The sequence below is a fragment of the Camelus ferus genome, chromosome 8 (genome assembly GCF_009834535.1).
Source record: "Camelus ferus isolate YT-003-E chromosome 8, BCGSAC_Cfer_1.0, whole genome shotgun sequence".
Taxonomy (NCBI): Eukaryota; Metazoa; Chordata; class Mammalia; order Artiodactyla; family Camelidae; genus Camelus; species Camelus ferus.
The window spans coordinates 8,919,357-8,933,831 of NC_045703.1; the positions used below are offsets into that span (position 1 = coordinate 8,919,357).

The window sequence follows — 14,475 nt, forward strand, 5'->3', positions numbered from 1 at the left end:
ACCAAGACAATATGATTGGTACTAATTCATCACTTAATATACATTGCTAATGAAAAAGAATACGAAAACAAATATATGTATATATTTGCATGACTGGGGCATTGTGCTGGACACCAGAAATTGACACATTATAACTGACTATGCTCCAATAAAAAATATACACATTGTCAAACAAAGTTTACAACATACATAAATTATTTAGTGATTCTAAAAATCCATGGGATTAGAACTTTGTTATCATTTTTTTTTTCCTGTTCTTTGGACGAATAAACTAAAGCAAAATGGGTAGATTGCTGTATTTGTATAGGGAGGGAAAGCCCATCTTGTGTTTATCTAGTGCAGAAGTTGTCACCTAGGAGTCTGTGAGAACTTTGACATTTCAAGCTAAACTTTTTCTGTCTGGGCATATTTGAGAACAAGAAACCTAAACTTTCTTCAGACTGTCAAAGGAGTGTCTAGCGCCTTCGTTGTTTATGAAACGCAGAGTGCTCGTTCCACAAGTGCGTTCAGTTTCTGAAAATTTTTCAAGTTGTGAGCTTAAGACATGTTAGACTTTAAAAAAAATGTAGAGGTTTAGGAACCGTTCTTTTCCATGTTCTCAAGCTTAAATAATGGGCCCTCACCATGTGCTGAGATAAATACATGGTAAACGTTTACCACTGGTCAACCCTGTCCTCCCTCCTTCTCCACCTGTTGTTGGTGTGGGTCCGACCTAACCCCACACCTCCATCCTTCTCCACCCACTCAGAGCGCCACTCAGGGTGGGAATGTGACGCACGCCCAGCTCATCAGCCTTCCCACCCTCTGACCATGAAGACTGGTTCAAAATGGGTGAGGGACACAAATCCATCAAATGAGAGTGAATCTGAGAATTTGGCTGGAATTTTCTGGAAAGAGATGATCTCTTTCTGCTGGGTTTGCTGAACTGTTAGAATGTAAGTCTGGGTGGCCTGGTCCTGATATTAGCCAGTGCACAGGAGAAAGCTGTTTGATAAAGAGGGAGACAGGAGAGCAGAACCAGAAGATGCAAAACAAAAAGAGAGAGAGAGAGACGCTGCTAACATCACTGGACGCCCTGGATTTGGCCTCTGGCTAGGCAGATATCTGAAGTTTTCAAAACATGAGACAATGAAAATCCAAGTCTGCCTGAGTTGAGCTCCATCACCTGTGGTCCCCAGAGTCCCAACTTCTGCAGTCAGTGCCAGTGATTTGTCTACTGGAGGCCCTTAGATCATACAGGGGAGTGAGGGTCAGTCAGGTATTAAGCACCTACTACGTACACAGCTCTCTGTGTTAGAGAATGAACATCAGAATGCTCAAGTCTGAGAAGTGTTTCAGTGATGGGCATCATTACCAGAGCAGACACTCCTCCCTTGATGTTCAGTAACAAGGTTATGCTGCTCAGGGTCAAACACACTTTGACGCTACAATTTTTTTTTTTTTTTTTTTTGCAATCTCTGACTTAATGTTTCTCACCCTTTTACCAGTTGATGATGGTAGAAATATTGAGATAGAAATAATTCACACAAATCCAGCCCTGACTTCAGGCAGAATCAAAACAGAACAGGGAAGCTGACAAGAGGTTAGAGTCTTCTGCTCTCCAGTGTCCTCCAACAGTGACACTGGCTCACTGCCCACACCGAAGTGTCCCCTGTCACCTCATATGATTGATCAAGGGATACATTTAAAAATTTCATCATGGTCTTGGTTTTTATTTTATTTTTTTTATTTTCCAGAGGGCTTGTCACACACCCTAGATCTGTGAGAGGTTTGTATAAAATTTAAAAGAAATACAGTGTGTGGCTTGATGACAAAAGCCAGGAAGTGGTGTGTTCAGAGGAACCTGCCACTCTGCCTCAGGACCCTCTTGGCCGGAGGGTGACAGGCTGACGGCCTGGCGTTTGTCAGCGTTTGTCACAGCCGTGATATTTAAACACAGGCTTCTTTGTAGTTATTTTCTTCCATCCAAAGTCTTTCTGGAAATGTGCCAAATACTCATTGACTCAAATAAATGCAAAAGGTCAAGTGTTCTCCCCCCAACTTCCATTTTAAGCAAAACTTTTTTTCTTTATTTTATTTATGGAGGGGTTAAGTTCATTATTTTTATCGTGTCATACTACGTTGCTTAGTTACAAGCCGTTACTAATGTCAGTTTTTTAGTTACTAATCTGTTTTCAGATGTTGAAATTTTCTTCTGGATGCCTTTTTCTACTTGTTAAACTAAATAAAAAAAATGTACTTAAAATTTGAAACTCAGTGCCATTCTTTTTTAAAATTCTTTTTAAATTTGTTTTGCTATGAAAGTTTTTTGAGTGGGAAATGCACTTAAGAGTTGTGGTTAAAGGGCAATCTTGGATTAAATTAATGCTATTTGTTACATAATCTCAACTTCTTTTTTATTCATTTTTTCTACCATTTTACTACTCTATTTTCATAAGCAACATTCCTAAAAGAAATTTTAGAATTCAGAAAAATAGCTTGTTGTTGAATATAAGCACAGTTAGAGAAGATAAAAACCAATATTTCATGAACTCCTATTATATGGAACACATACATACTTATCTGGTTTTCATAATCATTTTACTCAACTTCTAAATGTGTCATTTAAAACAAATCTATCAAAAGATAGATTCATATAAAAGCATTCTAGAACATTACTAATTTGTGTTGCAACTTACTATATGTTAGCAGTAAATAGTCAGCCATAAGAAGTATGATTTCTAAATAATCAACTCATAAAGTGACATGTCAGGTGCTGTTTATTGGCACTTTGTCCTAAAAGTTAACATTTGACTGTCTTGAAATGAACATCACAAAACTAGAAATGGTTTTTCAAAGATTGCAAAGCAAAATAACTTAGTATCTATCACCTAGAAGTGAACAGAATAAATCTGACCTGTTTTCATTCTCTTCTCTCATCAAAAGACCACTTTCTTGACTTCACCAGGTGTGACCACTTTTGGCAAGGATACCACGATTTCTGTAGTTCCTGAGGATGTACCATTGACTCAATGAGTGCGTCCCCCACAAAGGCTGTTAAAGAAGAATTCAAGCCATATTTTCACCTGCTAGAAGTTTAAATGTTTGTAAATATCTAACAAAACTGAGTTATGGTTGTTCTACCACTAGTTACACATTATTATTTAGATCATGTAAATTTTAATCTACATGTTTTCTAATTGCCAAAAGGATTTGGAAGTATTTGCCATAAAATATATGCCATTAAAATTTTCGGGATAAAACGTCATAATTCAAGTAAGGAGATATTAACATAACTGTACTAGGAAAAAAAAAGGCTAAAAACAACTAGTATAAATGTTGGTAGGCAAGGCATAAAAACACAAAGCATGATGTATTATATAATGATCAGCTGACAAAAGGAAGTATAACCATTCAAAAAACACATTTTCCAAGCACTAATCTTTAAGATTGATTGTTCAAAGAGGAAAGATAATAGCTCAAGTAGTAGAGCATGTGCTTAGCATGCACAAGGCCCTGGGTTCAATCCCCAGTACCTCCTCCAAAAATAAGTAAATAAACCTAATTACCACCCCAACAAAAAAAAAAATCTAAAAAAAAATTGATTTTTCAAAGTTTACAGAAGGAAAAATTAAGTACATTACAACCTATAAAATTTTACAAAAATACCAAAAATCTACCATATGACTAGCTTTTACTTATTAATTACCTTATTCAGTGATAGCCAAGGAATAAATGTTAAGCTTTCCTTTTGTGAAAAAAATATGTTTTTGAAGCACTAACATTTACCTAAATATATTTAGCATTTACCTAAATATATATGTGATATCAATTGGTAAATGATATCAGTTGGTATGTAGGTCATACACAGAAAAGGTCAAGGATGAAATAGCTTGTAGTTCAGTGGTTTTCAAATTGTTCTGGCCTGAGCTCTAGGAAATTCTGTGCTGGGGCCTCCAGGCTGAGCTGGCTGTGCTCTGTAGAACTCTGTGCTCACACCACCCTCCCTGACTTCCACAAAAGCATCTCCACTTTACACATCTAAGGCTTCTGCGTGAGATCGCATTGGAGGCATGGTTTCCAAGCTAAAAAGAGACCAACAAAAGGGTTATTTTCAGCCATTTAGATTCAACTTCAGGAAGCCTTTCTGCAATACGCTTCTTCAACATCACTGACTAATTCTCACAATAACCCTCAGAGGAGATTGTTAATATATGTCTTTCACTGACAAGAGGAAACAAAGACTGGAAAAAAAAAAAAAAGTTTTCTATGAGTGGAGGTCAGGTTCCCAAAAGGCCAGGTAATTGGGATTTTGAAGTCCTCAGGGAGCATGATGGCAGTGTGTTCTGGAGAGTGGCAGTGATCCAGGAACCACAGTCTTCAAGAAAGGAGGAGACTAACCCAGCAGTTGGTCAGTGATGACAGTGAGGAGTGGGTTGTGGACCCTGAAGGGGAATTCAGTCCTAGAGAGCTCCTGGACAGAAAGAGGGCCAAGGGTCCGCAGGCAGCAGTGAGCAGTGAGCAGGACATCTCTCCTCCCTCCCAGACCAGGAGCGTGAGGAATGTGGAAGGAAACACATCCTGGGGGGAGAACCAGGAGTCAGAACAAGATTAAAGGAACTTTCAGGAAATAATAGGTCGGGGACATGGATTTGTACTGATGACCAACCAAGAGCCCCACTGGGCACAGTAGAGGGGTTTAGATATTGAAGGGAGGTGGGAGGAGGAGTTAGCAAGGGAGGAGCAGAGATGTCGGAGCATCTGCTGGTAGTTGACATAAACAGAAATCTTGGCCATGGTGAGATTTGCCCTGATGCTTCCATGAAAGCTGTGAGTATTTAGGAGTGGAAGAAAAAGGGCTTAAAGGAGAACCCAGATAATTAGGGCTTCCCCATGCCCCCTGCTGGTAGGGGTGTGGACTCTGTAGAAGGATGGGCTTGCACTAAGTACCTGGGTTCACCCTTAAATTCTGCCAATGGGGCCCCAAACTCACAATGGGGACAGTCTTACCCTATGATTCTGCACCCCTTCCAGTATGTGAGCTTTTCCCATACCCCCCAGCAATTCTCCAACACCAGCAGGATATCCTATAATTCTATTCAATCTTGACACTCTCTACCTGGAGACAGTATCAGTTCCCACAGGTTAAGAGCTCAGCCCTGAAAGATTGCCCTCCCCTTACTTCAGATGCCAATCTCCAGTGAAGGCTATCACCTGTACTTCTGACCAACCCACTATAGATTGGAGATTCCAAAGACCACCCCCTCCCCCTTGGATCCATTTAATTTGATAGAGCAGCTCACAAAACTCAGAGAATTATTTTATTGACTAGGTTGCCAGCTTATTATAAAAGGGTGTAACTCAAGAAGAGCCAGGTGGCAGGGATGCACAGGGCAAGGGATGGTAAAGGGGCAGGAAGACATGCCCTCTCCACGTGTGCCATTCTCCCCAAATCTCCACGTGCTCACCAACCCAGAAGTTCTCCAAACCCTTCCCTTTTGAATTATTAATGGTGGCTTCATTGGATGGACATAGTCGATTAAATTATTGGTCATGATTCAACCTCCAGCCACTCCCCAGAGATTAGAGGGTGGGCCTGAAAGTTCCAGCCCTCCAATCCCATGGTTGGCTGCCCTGGCAATGAGCCCCCATCTTTAGATATTTTCCAAAAGTCACCTTGTTGACATAAGCTCAGCTGTAGATGCAATGGGTTTGTTATAAATATCGAGGCACCTTTATTGCTATTATCACTTAAGAAATTCCAAGGATTTTAGGAGCTCAGAAATGAGGATGAAGACCACATGTATGTTTCATATTATAGATCACAAAGTCACACACCCCAAGTGTGGGGGCTCCCCTCTGACCCTTTCTAGTGGAGGTATGCCGGCCAAGCGGGGATGCCTTTGAGCATCATAGGTGGTTCCTCTTGACATTGGCCAGTGCAAGCAGTTTTTGAGCTTATAAGTTACAGATCCAGCTGGCAAGAAAGACCATCTCTCTGTTTGATTTCAAAAATTCTCTGGAGGCAGATTCTGATTGGTCCAGTTTGATTTGGGGTCTAATTGTGCCCAGAGATTGTGTGATTATGTCATATAAAATGGCTACCACGAGTCCATCCGTGTGATGGACAGAGGCAGCAAATGTGGGTGTCCTTGTGTGTTGCTGGGCAGACCCCCAGCAGGTGTCCTCTGGGAGTTTGATCAAAAACTGAGTTTTAAATGACTTTTAGATTTCAGGGCTGAAGTCTGTCAACAGCAGGTGACAGAAATAGGTCATGTTAAATGGCAAAATTTACATACATGTGTCCCCAACCTTCTGCCTGCTGCTACTTGATTAAAAGATTTTTGGCTGAATGCTCAGCCTCTCTCTTCCACACCCTCCAGAGAGGGAGAGTCTATTGCTAAAGAGTAATTTAGACTTTTGAGATGCAGAATGAAAAGCGGGGAGATTGGTGAAGCAATAGCAGCTTTGAGGGAAAAGAATGCTTGGGAGTAGCTGCATGGGGTGGGGGTGAAGTAAATGGCAGAGGAAAGCGGGATTTTATGAAGGGTTTTTATGTGGGCCACACATATCGTTTCATTATGTTGAACAACCAAAAGAAAATAATTTCAACCATCTTGAAAATACTTTTGGCCAGTGGAATGTGTCCCTTTCTCCTCACACCATGCTTAGGTCAGACCATGCAGGTGGAGGGCTCCTTAAATCAGGTGCACCGTGGAGAGATAACTGGGCTTGGTTAAGCAGAGATGTCTTATTCAGATGGAGAGCCAAACATGGAGTTCAAATGAGGGGTCAGTGCTGGAGTAATAAATCTGAAACTTATATAAATAGTGTTAAAAGTAAACCTTGAGATTGAATTAGTTATGCCATACAGAGTTAAAAACAGCCTTGACAAGACCAAACCTCATACAAGACTCATAACTGAGAAGCACAGAAAGAAGGAGAAAACATACAAAGTAGAAATATCAAGAACTACATGGCTTATGACAGAATTCAGAGGAAAATGTTCCAAGAACAAGGAAGAAGGCATAACATGAGTTTCAAAGAACACAAGAAGCTATCTGGTTCAGCTTCCTGTGCTTAGAAGCATTCACTGAAGCATCTCTGAGAAAGCCCTTCTGGTCTCTGGGTGAACATTTCCTGTCCTGGGGAGCTTGTCTCAAAGGGAGTCCACTCCATTGCTGAACCACACAAGATACACTCAGTGGAGACGATACTGCTCTCAATGGGGGGAAGGGGAATTAATTATTTTTTAAAACTTTTTAAAAGTTATTTTAAATTTTAATTTATTTATTTATTTATTGGGGAGAAGTAATAGGTTTGTTTATTTATTTGTTTCTTTGTTTGTTTATTTTTAATGGAGGTGCTTCCCACCCCCGGGAAATTAATTCCTAAAGGGGAGCCAAAAAATCGAACTCTCCTTGAATGTGTGGTATTAAAATGTTATTGTTGGGGGTGGGAGATGGTAGGCAATGATTACGGAAGAAAATACTTCAAAAGTCTCCTTGATCCAAAATGATAGAGAAACGCCATTTATACTAATCTGCTTCTTAAAGGAACTACAAATCTGTGGCTACAAGTCCTTCACTGGAAAAGGAGGATATAACGGTAGTGGTTTCAGGAGTGTCTACTCACAGAGTTACTCTTGGGTGCAGGCTGACAAACTGCAGAATTTTGTGACTACTACATTAAGGATCATTTTCTTGATGGGGAGGAGAGAGACTGGACAGTCGTGGGCATTTACTGCCTCAGCCTGGAAGTCACACTATCTCTTCGGCTCACGTTTCATTGGCCAGAACAAGACCCAGGCGTTATCTAAATTCAAAAGGACTAGGAAACACATTTGGAGGAGGAATGGACTGTTTGGCCAGCATCGCTCTACCACAGGGTTGTCATACTGAGCTGAAATCTTTCTCTCTGTGAGGATCCTTCAGGGCTCACAGAGCACTTTGTATCTTGGAGCAACACGTTGCCACTTTATTTTGGAGCAACACGTTGCCACTTTATTCCCTTTGTATCTTGGAGCAACACGTTGCCACTTTATTCCCTTTTCTACAAATGAGAAATTAATCACACATTTATCAAATGGTCTTTCCTTCTCAAAACTCTGTAATTCATTAATAACCATTTTTAAGCATCCAATGGGATTGCAGTCCTTAGTGGGAGCGCATGTGGCAGTGGCCCTAGACCTAAGTATGAGTTCTTCAGTGCAGTTGGATTTTTTTTTTTTATCATGCCATGTTATTCTGGGTACTGATACTATATTTATCATCAGCCAAAAATCCTAGACAATTTTTTACACAGTCTTCAGCAAAGAAAAAAAGTCTTTTGTGTGTGTGTGCTTGTTTTATCAAGGATTAGAAACTGAAAGATAAAACTTATCAATGTGTTACCCGAACAATGCACTTCCAATAATAGATTTTTAAAAATTTGTTTGTTTGCTCTTTTTGTGTAAGAGAAATTGAAAATAAGGATAGCAAAGCAACGGTTATTTAAAACAAGTTATAATTTATGGTTCTTAAAAATATCAGTTACATAAGCATTGACCTGTGGTTTGATGTTTGTTCTGTTGAGTTTTGTTTTGAGTGAAATGCATTCATGGAGCTATCAGGCTGACCCAAGCACAATGGCTAATCAAGTAGGTGAAACTCCAGTGGCCGAAGAAGCTTTTATTCTCTACACAGTGTCTCAAGTTTCCTCTTGCTTTTGGTGATCATTATCATTGTACTTCCTGTCCCTTTTCTTACTCTTTCCTCACATTTCCTGCAGAAATTACAACTCATGCAGTAAAATGGATCATGATGAAAGACAGCTGATGGGAAAAAATTACCTTCCAATTTTTCAGATCAAGAAATATTTATGTGCAAGGCATTTTGCAACTATGAAAAGTAAACTTGGCCAGTAAAAACTTTCTTCATACAATAAGGTTTCTTACCTCCTTTTTGACCTTCTAGGACCTCATGTACAGAGAGAAGGAGAGAGCGAGAGTAATAAATAAAAGCTTCAAAAGATTTGCCGAGGCAACCAATAGAGGAGGAGGAAAAAAAACAGAAAGAGGGAGATTATACTAATCAAAAATAGAGCTGCGGGGGTCTGTGGGATGATCTCTAAAGGCCTCTAATTGTAGTTTGATTGTTGAAGTCCCAGAAAGAGAGGAGACAGAGAATGGGGCTGAACAAAACATTTGTAGAAATTATGCCTGATAGCATTAAAGAAATCTGGTGAAAATAATAAATTTACATATTCCAGAGGCTCAGTAAGCTTCAAACGGGATTAATTAGAAGAAAACCAGACCAAAGCATATCATGGTCAAACTACTGAAAACCAAAGAGAACAAGAAAATACTGCAAATGGCCAGAGAAAATGACACATTACATAAAGGAAAGTAATGATTCAGATGGTCACAGTCTTCTCAGCATGAATGTCTGCAACTGTCAAAATTCATGGAGCCGTGCACCTAATGAATGGATTTATTGTACACAAGGATATGCACAAGATGAAACTGATAAGAAATAAGAAAAAATACATACCTTTAACTTGAGGAAAGCATGAATTGCATGATCCAATTTTTCTAACATTTAAAAATTGATCTTTCTATTGTTTTCTGCATGGAAAGTTGTGCCTGAGTGATATTCCTCGAATGTGTATGATGGTGATTTTTAAGGAGGTGGAAGGTTGGGAGTGAGTTTTTTTTTCCCACTTTGCTTTATTGCTGACATTTCTTTTTAATCGTGGCCATAAACTAATTTTTAAATTTTTATGTAATTATTTTTTGCTTGTTTGTTTTTTGTTTTGGGGGAGGTAGTTAGGTTTTATTTATTCATTTGATGGAGGTACTGAAAATTGAACCCAGGAGCTAAGCACGCACTCTACCACTGAGCTATGCCCTCCCCCTAATAAATTAGTTTTTGAAAGTGAATTGTTCATTGTTAGTGAAGGAAAGAAAACACATAGAATACTTTTTTTATAAGATTGACAGCAAATAGAAGCAAAAACTTATAACTGTGAGACATATTAGAAAAGGGGAAGAGTTTTCACAAAAGGGAAATATCTACAGAAATGGAAAACCAAGTCACGGAAGAGCCCTGCCTTTTCCTTACAGACCCCTGAACTCCGTGTTCCTGGATAGCAGCTGACCTTCTGTGAAATAAATTCGTGCCAACATGCAAATAGGTACAAAGGGTTTCCACTAGCCTGTATCAAATTTCTTCTTAGCTGAAGCCAACAGATCCAAGCCTTCTTCCAAAGAAGGGTCAGTGAGTTTGCAAAAGAGATAGTTTGAGTATACAGAATATGGTATGAAATAGATACTTAATAGATACAATATCAGTAAACAAATGACTAGAGGAATGAAGGCAGGATGGCTTTCCAGTATTGCTTAATTTATACCCCGCAGGTAGTTGCATGTTCCACCACCACATGTGTCTAGTCCACCTTTCAGGCCCTTTAAATTTGTGATGATTATTTGCAAGATCGGTTTCGGAAAATGATAGGTCCTATATAAAGCACCTCATTATACCACAGGTGCAATTTTATATTTCAGTGCCTGGCATGGCAGCTGTGTATATCCTGGGGGACATACAACTCTATAAACATTAAGTTGAACATTCTGAATAAGATTATAGTCTCTCAGCAGTTTCTGAAATTGAATTATAATATCCAACAGTAGTAACTAGGCTTGCGTGAAACACATTATGCACCAGGGACTGTTTGCCTTTTGAAGTGTCCCAGTCATCCCCTCCTCAGGTTTTACTGCTTTATGCATAAAACAAAAATATCATTTGTGATGGGAAATTTAAGGCCTGACATCCAGGAAATGATGAAAAGTTCAATGAAAGTTTTGAATATTATATTTAAAATAGTCATAAATATTACCCAGTATTTAAGTCAATTAAGTTCTTTAGTTGAATTTTTTTTTTCTGTTATATCTAGGAACCAGTTATTCTTTTTTTTCTTTTAGGGGGGAAGGGGGTAGATAATTAGGTTTATTTATTTGTTTAATTTTTTTAAATGGAAGTACAAGGGATTGAACCCAGAGCCACGTGTGTGCTAGACATGCACTCTACCACTGAGCTATACCCTCCCCCTGGGACTGGTCGTTCTTAAAAGCCCCTGTGGGTGTGTATTTTTGAGTCTTTTCAAAATACTCTATTTTTGTGACATTATTTTTAGCCAAAATTTAAAACAGTCGGTGCTGTTGCCATTAGCAACAAAGAGAATACATAACTCCAGTGGCATACACATGACAAATTGGACAAAATGATGGGTCCCGCTAAGGACCAGGATCCTCCTTGAAGATGCAAAGCTATGAAGACCGTACCAGTTTTAGGCCAGAGCCTAGCTTCTATGGGGATCTCATAGTAAATCTCACAGACTGTATCTAATCCAAAAAGAAAGGAAAAAAGTATGGTTTTGAATTATAGTACCAAGAGATTTGGGGAGGGGGGTGGCAAAAAAAGTTAAAAGAAAAGGAGGTGGGTATAGCTCAGTTTTAGAGCAAGGGCTTAGCATGCACAAGGTCCTGGATTCAATCCCCAGTACCTCCGTAAGAGAGAAAGAGAAGGAAAGAGAGAAAGGGAGAAAGGGAGAAAGGGAGAAAGGAAGAAAGGAAGAAAGAAAGGAAGGAAGGAAGGAAGAAAGAAGGAAAGAAGGAAAGAAAGGGAGGAAGGAAGGAAGAAAGAGAGAGGGAGGGAGGGGAAAGGAAGAAAGAAAGAAAGAGAGGGAGAGAGAAAGGGAGAGAGAAAGAAAGGGAGAGAGAAAAAAGAGAGAGAGAAAAAAGAGAGAGAGAGATTTTGGGGTTGCATAACTAGAAAGTTAAAAACAAAAACTGAAGCCTGGGTCCCATTCTTAGATTTTTCTGCTATGAAGTGGACCTAGACCTGAGGATTTTTAAAGACCCTCAGGTGGTTCTACTATGCAGGCAAACATGAGAATTCCTGAACTGGGCATCCTGAAATCGTCCCGTCCAACAGCTGACTTTTCTGGCAGGAGCAAAAAGGAAATGTGCTTTTTCTTAACAATTATGTATAATTTTAACTTCATCCTGAGTTGCCTGTTCAGCTAGCAAGAAAGAAATTGTGACTCGAGTTTGGGGATAAAGGGCAAAATTCCATAAGGGCTGGAAAATAAGAATGAAAAGTTTAAGAAATGATGTTTTTTTTATAAAGACTACCAAGCAAAAACTGGACATGTACACTATTCACACTTGACCTAAAAACTTTAAATTTTAATATTTCATTGCAATAAAAAAGTAAGTTCCTGAAACTAAAATATGCCTATATGTGGATATGATAAACAGGTGTGTATATATCATCTAACATGTCCCAGCCTCAAGAAATAACACTTAGAATTTATCCTCAGCTTTTTGAGAAGTAAATGATTTTCCAATTTATATTCATATTTAATATAACAGTAATGCACACACATGAAATAAAAGTTTTGAAATGACCTAGAGCTGTTACACTGCACTTTATCATTATCAGGTTTTTTTCAAACGTTCATTAAAGTCCAATGAATAACTTTTAAAATGTAGCTACCCTAGATTTAACATACATTTTTAATGAATAAACTTCAGTTTTACAGCAGTTTTAGGTTTACAGCAAGATTGAGCAGAAAGTACAGAGAGTTCCTATAAACTTCATCCCCACCCCATTCGACCCCCGTCAACATGGCCCAACCACAGTGATATATTTAGTACAATCGATGAAACTACATTGATGTATCATTGTCACCCAGAGTCTATATTTCACATTAGAATTCACTTTCGGTGTTGCACATTCTTAAAATGTCATTTTGCCACACACACGTGCGCGCACACACGCACATGGCCACACACACAGATGTCTATTTCCCTCCCAATCTTCAGTCCAGGTGAACAACATTCCAAGGTTGAAGGATATCTTTTCACCCCATGTTTTAAGAAATAAATTTACCCCATATGCACACATATATCATATGGTATTATGATTTCTTACTCCTATAGCTGACTCTCTCAACTAAATGCATTTAAATTTGGCATAAAGGAAATCATACTACACACATAATTTTGTTACTTGCTTTTTTTCACCTGACATGTTTTCAGGATAAATCCATGCTGATAAATGTAAATCGAGTTTATTGATTTAAATAGCCATGCAGTATTCTATTCTCTGACTATATCAATTTGCATCTTTTTTCTGCTGATGGATATTTAAATGCCTGTGCTTTTTGCATTTATAAACAACATTACAAACAATAGCTATTTCTCGTGCATATGTATGTTCATGCGTTGGAATTTCACTAAGATTATGTATACCTGAAAGGAATTTTAGGCTTTTAAGGTATATACGTCTTCAGTGTTTCTCAGTATAGGCAAATGTTCTCCAATGTAGCTACACCAATATATGTGTTCATCGACTGTTGGCATTATTAAACTCTTAATTTTGGTCTTTCTGATAGTTCGAAAAGTGAATCTTTTTGTAAGTTGCTTATCTCTACAGGTTAAGCTTAACAACTTTTCACATGATTACCAGCCATTCAGGTGTCTTCATCCAAGAACTGCCGTGGTAATCTTTGCTTCTTTTTCAGTTGTGTTTTAAATCTTTTTCTTGTTGACTGTGGGAGTGCAGCAGTCTATATATTTTGACTACTAATCTTTTATCCTCTGCAATTGTTTCAAATATCTTTCCTGGTTGATAGCTTGTTTTTGACTTTATTTATGAGGTCTCATGCCACAAAATTTTTTTTTTTAATTTAGCATGTCGCATATATCAATCTTTTTCTTCTACAGTTTTTGCTCCATGTGTCTGCATTTAGAGTCATTTCCATAAGGTAGAAACGTAATTCTTTGGTTTAAAAAATGACCATAAACATTTTGAAGCTCTTAATAAAATGGTTATTTTCCAAAATTGTTGAAGTTAGTGTGTACTCACGGTCATTGCATGGGAGTGACTGATTTACTATGTTCTTGTGAAGGATGTATTTCTGTGTCAACTTGGCTAGGCCACAGTACCCAGATAGTTGGTCAAACATGTCTGGATGTTACTGGGAAGGTGTTTTTTACATGAGATTAACATTTAAATCAGTAGACTTTGAGTAAATGGGTTACTCTCCATAATATGGGTGAATCTTGGCCAGTGAAAGACCTTAAGGAAAAGTCTGGCCTCTCCCAAGGAAGGAGAGATTCTTCCAGAAGACGGCCTTCAGACTCCAACTGCAACATCAACTTTCTGGGTCTCCAGCCTGCTAGCCTACCCTGCAGACTTTGGACTTGCCAGCCTCCACAATCGCATCGAACCAACTCCTTAAAATAAATCTTTCTCTGTACACACATCCTATTGTTTCTGTTTTTCCTAAGAACTCTGGCTAATACATCTCTATTGCATGAGTTTTACTTTTCATGTAAGTTAGACGCATGCATGGCCCAGTGTCATCTACAGTTAATGGGAGTTGTTGGGCTTTCTGATTCCAGTCTTCTGTTAAGATCATTTTTTATTTCAAATGCAGTGGTCACTTCCC

At 38.7% G+C, this 14,475-nt stretch overlaps 1 long non-coding RNA gene across 3 annotated transcripts in view; it reads right to left on the reverse strand.

Moving 5' to 3' along the window:
- The window catches only part of LOC116665258, a 42,141-nt gene that overhangs the window by 14,910 nt on the left and 12,756 nt on the right, over positions 1 to 14,475 (reverse strand). Inside the window, exon 1 of one of the 3 annotated variants that reach the window (XR_004321781.1) lies at positions 2,897 to 3,026. The exons of the other annotated variants lie outside the window; for them this stretch is intronic. This is a non-coding gene — a long non-coding RNA (uncharacterized LOC116665258). Of the gene's footprint in view, positions 1 to 2,896; positions 3,027 to 14,475 lie in introns of those variants that run through there. 3 annotated transcript variants of the gene reach the window in all.